We start from the raw sequence: 10,195 nt of genomic DNA on the forward strand, positions 1-10,195 counted from the left end.
ATTATTTTATACATTGGTGCATTTTCAAATTTTTTCTTGATAGTGATGCAATTTTTTTTAAATTCTAAATGTGACTCTTATTTTAAAAAATATTTATTAATAGACTATATGAACATAAAATGATAATTATAACCATCATTTTTTTTTTCAACATAAACCTAAAATATTCAAGTACTTCGTCCAGTATTCCTACCTTACTCCCATAAATACAACACGAACTACATAAATACATACTGGGTTATAACAAATTATTATTTTTTCAATATATAGTCGTTGAATTCAATATACGATTATCTAAAGGTTCCAATTATATTTTAACATTATGTAAGGTTAGTATTCATGCTCACTAATATAAAACATAAAAATATATTATGTATAAACACCAATGTACCTTTACTGTTACTTGAATGATTATGTGCATCTCGACAAAACAAAATTCACTACAAGTTTTTCATCGGAGACCTATTATGTATGTACTATTTATTAAAACGTATAACGGTTCTAATTTTATAGACATTTTATATATATATATATATTTTATGTATATTCTAGATAGTTGAATTTCTAAATAAACTACTTATAACACCAATTACAACCTTGAATCATTTTTAATGGATGAGTAAACTGTAAAGTAATAATGATAATATCCTTATTTTCAGCGAGGGTAAGTATTAACCAGTTAATTCGTTTAATTTGAGTTATTATTAACTTAATAACTTAACTAGTTGATTGTTTGATCTATATATAATAACTGATAATTTTAGTTGTTAAAATTTCTATAAGACTTAATTATCTAATTAATACCAAGTTGATACACTATGTGAACATTTTATTTTGATAGATACCTATTTAAGATAAAGACAATAAATTATAAATCAAAAAAAGATACCTCACCTATATATATATATATATATATATTTACTTTTACTTCAGTTTTGATATGCATGTAAATATAATATAATAATATAACGTGTATTATATAATACATTTGACATAAAAAAAGTTTTTATAAAACTCATAAATTCGTTTACATGCATATTTTATGCCATCAAAAAGTATATAATTATGATTTATGTATTAAAAAATATATATATTTACATAATACAAACATTTAAAATGTGTTTATTAATTTTATTCATTATTGTATCAATACCACGTTTTTATTAAAATAATTATTGCTTTTCCATCCGTGATTATAGTATGAACATTGCTGAATTTTCTCATTTGTTAACATCTAAAATGTATCCCTTTCTACAATCATTATAAAAAATTATAACAGTATATACAATAAAATTAAAGTTATTTTTAAATTATATTTTTATTGAATAGTGTTATGTTACTATGAGTTACATAAATTCCATTTATTTTGTTTGATAAATATAGCTACTCATATATGAATATTCAAAACACACCGACATTTATAGTATTCAGTTTAAGTCATTCACCTTTTGGGCTTTTCAAAATTGTTTAAAGTTCTACGTTATCTTAGTACCAATAGTACCTATTACTATAATAAAATACGAAATTCTTTACATATTAATATTCCAGATATTTATTTCTATCCTCAACATTATTATTGTTGTAGCATTCTATATCGAAAAAATGTAATCAAAAACTAACTTTGAAATACTTTAAAGAAAAGTTGTAATTTTGACCTGGAAATTAAAAACTACAAACCTGTGATATATATTATTATATTATTTTATAAATATTACATCAAGTTCACATCATAGTATGTATTATTACATATGTATATAACATATACGAGTATATTATTTATAACCATAATATATTTTTATTATGTTATAGCTTTTGTTCAAATATTAAAGATAATACTAAATTTATGATTGTGGTTTGGTTATATTTAGTAATTTTTTAACTGTAGTTTTAAATTCGATAAAAAAATCAAAAACATTTATAATCAATAAAAAATTGTTAAATTAATCTGAGGACCTAACCTAAACTTAATTACAGATACTTAATTTTAAAACTAAAAGTTAGAAATGCAATTTATGATAAAATATAACGACATAATGCATACAAAACTTACTAATATAAAACAAATTTAAAATCGCATATTTCAATAAAATTTTAATAAATATATTATTAGTTATTATACTTAAAAATTATAATTCATAGCTGATTGCATTTTGATAATCTTTATTTTCAATTACATAATTTTCTAATTTTCAATTTCCGTGCATACTTCAAATTAATTTTTACTACCTTTTTGGAAATTTAAACCATTATACATTTTCACCAGGTGCATCAGCATAGTCTAATTATTCACCCTCAGAATTATATGATAATCGTATGCTATTTCATTGTTATACCATATACATTATATGATTTTATTTACAATTATCCACCCAAAATTCCATAAACAATTATTAAAGATCAAAAAAAAAAATAATAAAAGAAACACGATTCACAGGATATTGGTGGGTCGATTACCACTCCCAAAAATAAGGACAACCTAGTAATGTTCAAAGCACAATATATATTTCATTCTACTTTTATATCTACTAATAACATGCTCAATGTAACTCCAACAATAATTTATTTAAATGGTCTCTTTTATAACGAAAATTTTTATTTTTATTGTTTTTAAATTAAATGCAGACAATATTTTCTTTACATGTTCATATTATAATAATATAATATATTTCTCGTTTTATACTCAGAACGAAAAAATATTTTTATTTTATCTCATATATTATGTATATAAAGTATATACTAAAAGATAAAGTTAAGAGTTGGGTGAGTACTTGAATTTGGAAAAATGTTCTCTTTGTAAATTCGAATACTTACTCGACTTTTTTCTAGTAGACATTTTTCAAGATCAAATACAATACTCACCCAACACTTATAATGTTAGACAGTTCGAGGTGATAGAAAATTGAAAAATGTATGAATGGCATATTAAATTAAAACTTCTTTAGATTGTAGTTGTAAAAGAAATTTGGTGACATGAAACCATAACCACATAAATACAACGAAAAAATTGTTTGTACCATAATTCTTGGTACATGGTAAAAGAATATTACGAATGAAAATCTAAATTGTGTTACCTCAAAAAACAAATTTAAAAAATTGAATCATCCCTATAAAAGCGTAATATTACTTTTCTCTTAAGAATAATAGAAAATAAATTCACTACACAGATTTTACTTTTTAAACGTTTACATTGAGAAAGCTAATAAACGACCGTAAAACACAATAACCATTATAATTATAAAAGGAGCACCTATATCTAACTATACAAGGACCTATTGTAGTACCTGTACCTGTACATAGAGATTTTGATGTCAAACAACAACTCTGCGCTCGAGATCATGCTTGTAAGTTGTAATGGTTTATAAGGAAAAAACGGTACAAACATTTTTTTCTACCTTTATCGCATTTAATAATATCTAAAAAAACATGACGTCTGTTCTGATTACCATTAGTCGCGGAAAATAAGAAAGGCATAAAGACTTCCAGATTGCATCTTTATCGTGGTAATTGTTATTGTTAATTACGGCCACGCAAACGATGTATTCACACTGCACTAAATATGGATAAAATACGGATAAGTGCATTGATTATATATTTTATGCAAATATTATATATTATAATGCGGACACAGATATTCAATCACAGTGAACTCTTATAAAATACATATCAGGTCAATACTTACAAACATTCAGTGACGGACTAAGCAATTTGCCGCTTACAAGCAGGATATTTGCCGCCGTTTTATTTTAAAGTTTCTTTTTAAAACAAAATACATATAGAAATATACTGTTAGTTAAATTATTCTTTATTATTTTAAATATAATGCAATAGTCAAATATTATATCATTTTCATTCGGCTTTTGAAGTTAGCGAATGTATCGATTAGGTCTTGAAAGTCAATTGTCGACACTAATTCCTATTCAATGTACAGGAAAGCCAAACTATTTAACCGATTTTCGCCAATAGTAGATTTTAAATAAATTTTAGTTCTTTTGAGAAACAAAAACAATCTTTCTACCGAACAATTAGTAACCGCCATACAGGAGTATATTCTTAAATCGATGCTAACATTCGGAAATATTTCTAAATTCTGATTTCTAAAAAATGTAAATAAACTTTGATTATGTTGTTTGTTTTCTGTTGCATTTTGCACATAAGTTTTGAAATGTATACATTCTTGTGTAAATGTGTATTCATCAATGTCCGTTTCATAAAATTATTGTAGTTTTTTTGGCTTCTTGGACAGTATCATGAGTATCAATTGATTTATTGTCTATGTTGATCAAAAATTTGAATTTATCGTAAATATTTGCATACCCAGAATGTATCACCATAATTTATAGCTATGATTATATTTAAATAAACAGTTTCCGGGAAAAACAGATTCGCTAATAATAACAATTCTAGTTGATCACATTCACCGAAACCATTTCAGTATTCACTGAGTTAATAACCTAATGGCTAATATTCATAAATTATAATATAGCTTTATAAATACATTTTTTTTCTTAAGTGCGACAAATTTGCCGCCCCAATAAATTTGTCGCTCCAATCACCTGATTATTTTACCTGTATAGTAACCCGACGCTGCAAACGTTCCTATAGGTACATTTAAATAGTAAACGAAGTGAAATATGCAAGGTCAGCAAGTCTTTATTTAAAATATATAGAACAGCCTTTACAAGTTTTTTTTTTTTTTTTACTAAGCGAAGCTGGTCGTGTTAATTGTTAAAAATTAATTTATGATTTAAGTTAGAATGCTCTGTATAATTTTTTTTTTTTTTTGTTTGATTCTTGATTACTTATAACTATGTGTAAATCTTTGAAATATAGAATTGTTCATAAAAACATAAAGTGACCTCTATTTATTGTCAAGACAGTAAAATATCAAAAAAAAATCAGAAGAAACATACTGGGGATATTCCATAAATTATTTTATACTTTTATGTGCACAATTGTTGAATTTAAACGATTAAAATCGATCTTGTTGGATAAATATATTTTTAATGAAATATATGACTCATAATTATAAATTAAAATTTTATTTAAATATACTGGTATATTTTCTATAATATTATGACTCATTAAATTATTAATACATGAAACATAAAAGTGTAAATGGTTTCTATTTAATTTTGTTTATTTCTAAGCGAAACATTACATATAATCTCACAAAGTTTAATTTTAAAATATTAAAAAAAAAAAAATACACATGTCAAAAATCAATAAAATCAGAGACGGTTTAAGGGGATGAATGCATTTAAATTAAGTGATTCGTAAAAAAAATTTTAAATTATTAATAAGGCATTGAAGCGCACATTTTCTTTAAAAAACTATTAACTAAATTAAGTCACACAATTGATAACACACATAAAATTTATAAACTTATTTAACATTATTAAAATGTAATATTAAAAAATAAAATAAAATTTAAATGGTGTAAAATAATTACACGATATTCAAACGGTAAAAAATCCGAATCACATTTGTCTAAAGTATATACTCGTAATTTAACTCATATATGTCCATGTACATTCTCATGAATAGGTATACAAATATGTTTCTATAATAAATGCGCTTGTTACCTTAGAGTTAGAGTTAAACCATTATTACTCTGAAGTTCTTATAATAATAATTACGTGTGTACGAGTATACGGTGTAAGGTGCGTTTGAGCATACACGCGTGTACTACATTTATAGATAAATAAATATACATATAGATATTACTACAAAATAAAGTATATACATAGAATACGACACATGAAATGATAAATGATAAACATTCGGGTGGAAAAAAACGACAGTTATGTGCAGAATGACACGAAAACCAAATCCGTTCCTTGTACCGGCATGCAACTACCCTTTTTTGAACGTTATACATATATATATATATATGCGTGTGTGCCGATGTTAATTGTACATTAGTGCCTATATAAGCCGGATGGCTTTGAAACGGCTCTAGAGAGGTAAAGTGGTACGAGGAAAAAAGTAATATAAAAGTTCATAGGAATTCAACTTTACAGAGCTGTCCTGTGTATACAATGTTATACATATAAGATGGTCTTGTTACGGGAGTTTCTTTTTCGTGTACTAACCTTACGGTGTATAAGTACAATATATACATTTTAATGGCTAACTGCTAATTGTCCACATAATCTTTATATTTCTGGACACATTATTCACACTAAATAATGTATAAGATAAATTTAGTCAAATAATTATTTTATTACTATTATATTATTTACAACAAGTTTACTTTTAATGTTATATTATGAAATTTGAATTTTTTTTTTTTAATTGTCAATACAAATAAAAATCAAATATAGAACCAGTATAGTTAAATAATTGTAAATATTATTTATGAATGGGTACTTAAATTTTTGATTAAATCATAACACCATGGTACAACGTTGCAACGTTTTGCGGTGATTACCATTTTCCTTCATAATTGAAACATTGAAATTTCATTATACGAATAAATTAATAAACAACTACTTATAATAATACATGACACTAAGTTCTATTTCGGTAGAACTTGAAATTTAGAAAAAATATCTACCTCAGAATATTAATTTGAAACATATGGTCGCTGTTTGAAAAAAAAAATGTTAATCTTATAATAATTTAAGTATTAATACGGTTAAAATAGAAAAAAAAATGTAAGAAAAACATTCTGTATATATATATATAGGCTTTAAGGAACAAAATCATGCCCATACGTACAAATTATATGACATAATATGTATATTGTAAAACACTATGGTAAATATATGAGTAGGTGTAGTAGGTATATGCAGCGGCATGTTTTCAAATTTTTTTAAAAAAAATATATAAGTTTATAATATTTAGTAAAACGAATTTATAATAAAAGAACAAGAACATCGATAACATATAAAACTTTTTTTTTAATTTTTACCAACTCTAAATTACAAATTACAAGTTACAAAATAGAATAATATATATACAGTAGATGGTTATTAGGAATACTTTGGTGTCCAAGGTGAAATGTGTCAATTAACCGAAAAAAATGAAAAATAAATATTAAAAAAAATATGAAATGTATTATTAACCATGTTTGTATAATTTAAAAAAGTATGAATATATTTTACTATATTAATTAAAATATGTATCAATCGATGTTTGTTTTTTTTGCGTCGAGTAATTCCATGACCAAATTTTCATACGAGTAATGTTGCTCAAATACTTTTTCATCTGCACGGTGTTGGAATGTTTCTTTCCTAAGGAAACTAAGAGCTTTTACTATTTCTTTGCTTGATGAAAGTGCCAAGGATGTCTCGCTATTTTCTTCTTCATTATCAGTAATTGTTTGAGGGTTCATTATCGTATTACAAATTTCTTCTTCAGTTTGAATCTCTGTAACATCAAAATGTGAGTCCACATAAATCCAATGATACACAATCAAAAAAATCAAGTGGTTTTTCATGTAAATTGTGTTCGTGTTCGTCGTCCGTTTTGAATCCACCGTGACATAAATGATTTCGAATTATCTCCACACTCACTTTATTTCACACTTATTTTGCTAGATGAATAATATCAAGAATGATTATTTTATTTATTTATTTTTTATTCGTTAGCTTACAAGGAACAAGATGCATCCTGTGGATTCACAGGATCAATTCTCGCATCAATTGCTGCGAGAACTTTTCTCCTTATTGCTGATCTGTAGTAAGCTTTTAAGGAGCGTATAATACCTTGGTCGCATGGTTGAATGATTGAAGTAGTATTTATCTGTAAAAAGATAATTTTTATGTGCCTTAAGTTAATGAAGTCAATGATATGAATGGGATAATATTTGATAATTTAATATCAATTTATGAAAATTACTGCAGTCATCCAAGCGCTTTTATTTGCCTTGTAATCTACTAAAAGTATAGTATAATGGTTCGCTAATGCCCTCGTACTATAGATGAAACCATCTACGTGTTGACGCTAACATTCCTGGTAATGATTGTTATACTCTTTAGCGCTTTATGTATAAGAATATTGTACTATAGATGTAATAATTTTAAATAGTCTTATTTTAAATAAAATAGTCTTATAATTATTTTAAATAGTATAGTATTTTAATATATATATATATATATATATATATATATATATATGAAGGAAAGGTTAGGTTAGGTTAGGTAGTAGAGTATTATATTGTCATATAATTAAGAGAATGTTACATAAAGGAGCAAAATTAAAAAAAAATATCGATAGCTCACGTAAACGAGTGGGCCGCGAAAATTAGAAAAAAAAATAGTTAAGGGGTATAACACAGATAGGTTACGTAAACGATCGGGCGGTGGCGGGAGGATTGAGGGTGGCCCAGGAGCCCCTATTTATGTCTACTTATGTGTATTCGGGTAGAATTCTAAAATAAATCCCAGTCTCGTCCGCATCGAAAATATCAGAGATTGAGTTTGGTTGGGATAGCAGTTCGATCCAATGAGTTTCAGACCTCGATTATGATGCACTGATATCGGATTCCCCTTGCTCACCACGTGTAACTTATTTTACAGTATAATGAAGGAATACGCTGAAAATACCTTTTATATTTCCATGTGACCAGAGCCTGATTTATAAATTTTGGGGCCAGAGACTTAAATAAAAAGAGGCCTCACATAAAATTAATAATTATCTTATTCAAAAATGTATATTTTATTTTATATAATTACATATTACAATTAATTACATTGTTTTCTTTTCTAGGGTCCTTCGAAAACAAATCAATGTGTCATCATATGATAATTGTTTTGTTATTTCATGTTCTACTGTTAACAGAGTCAGATTATCAAACCTATCTTGAGAAAAGCATGTTTTCAATTAAGTTTATACACGTTTTAATGCTCGTTCGCTGCTACAGTTTGTACAAGCATTGTCAAAAAGGTTTGTAACATAGTTTCAATACTGGAAAATGTACTTATGTTTTATATTCATCAATTTTAGATATTTTAGTTGATTTCGAGGGTCATCTATCAGTGCATTAAAGGTATTATCATCGTTGAAAATGACATTTTTAATTATTGGAATTGTTGGTACCATTTTGGGTTTTGACCATTAAAAACTGTCTTAAATTTTTAATTTTATCCATATTTTTATCAGGAGAATTATCTCAAAAAATTCTTGAAATTCATATGAGATCTTTAATGGCTATAAAGTAGGGCTTAAAACCGTTTCTAATAAAGTTGGTAATCGGCTCCGATAGGAGCCGACAATTTATTAAAACCGGTAACCGGTTATCATTTAATTTTGATATTATAGTAACCGGTAACCGTTTCTTTAAGGATATTTCAATAACTATAATAGCCGTTAATCGTTTAAAAGCCGATGGATAAGGTTTTTTTCGGAATCGGTTACCAGTTAAAACCTGTTTTTAAAAATTATATTTTTCAATTTTTTAATCATATTTTTTAAACCGTTTATTTAGACGATTCGTGGGTTGATAATATAACTTTTATTATTACAAAATCAAAAACTTAATATGCTCTAATTTAGTCGATTTCACTCCATTTCAATATTTATTTTTTCAAACTGCTTTAATGTTATAAGACATATTATGATTAAGATAATGATAATCAAAGGGCGGTACTGGTTTGCGCACAAATATCAAAAAGACAACTTGTTTGGGCACAAAACTACCACTCGTTTGGGAACAGTCGAGTCGTAATCATACACATGGTTTGCGCACAGTTACCTTTTAGACTTTAATAGTTTAATACCTTGCATATTGATATTTCTTTATTATTAAAGTACTTACATACATTTTCCTTCTCCCTTAACAGACTTAGGACTGTCTATAAATGTATTCATAAGTGTGATTAAAAATGTATGTTAATTGCTTATTAATAATTATAATAAATAATATTTAATACTTGTTCAAGTTAAAAATGCATGTTAATTTTAATTTTAATATAATATGATTGGAATATATACGTATAGGATAATATATACGTGTCTATTATTTTTTGCAATAAAAGTTTCTCATTATTTGAATGTATTTAATTTGGTCTATTTTGCCAGATGTATATTTTAACCATTAGTTTATGCGATGTTCAACTGATTCTATTGACTCCTTACGGCGATAATTATTTATACTTTTGTTGATTGATGTTATTTTTAATTCTGTTTCAATTTGTATTTTTGTTATTATACTCAAGTAATAATTGTTTGTTACTTTGAATGTGCCAAAACC

The sequence above is a fragment of the Sipha flava genome, unplaced genomic scaffold (genome assembly GCF_003268045.1).
Source record: "Sipha flava isolate LNK unplaced genomic scaffold, YSA_version1 315_pilon_pilon, whole genome shotgun sequence".
NCBI classification, from domain to species: Eukaryota; Metazoa; Arthropoda; class Insecta; order Hemiptera; family Aphididae; genus Sipha; species Sipha flava.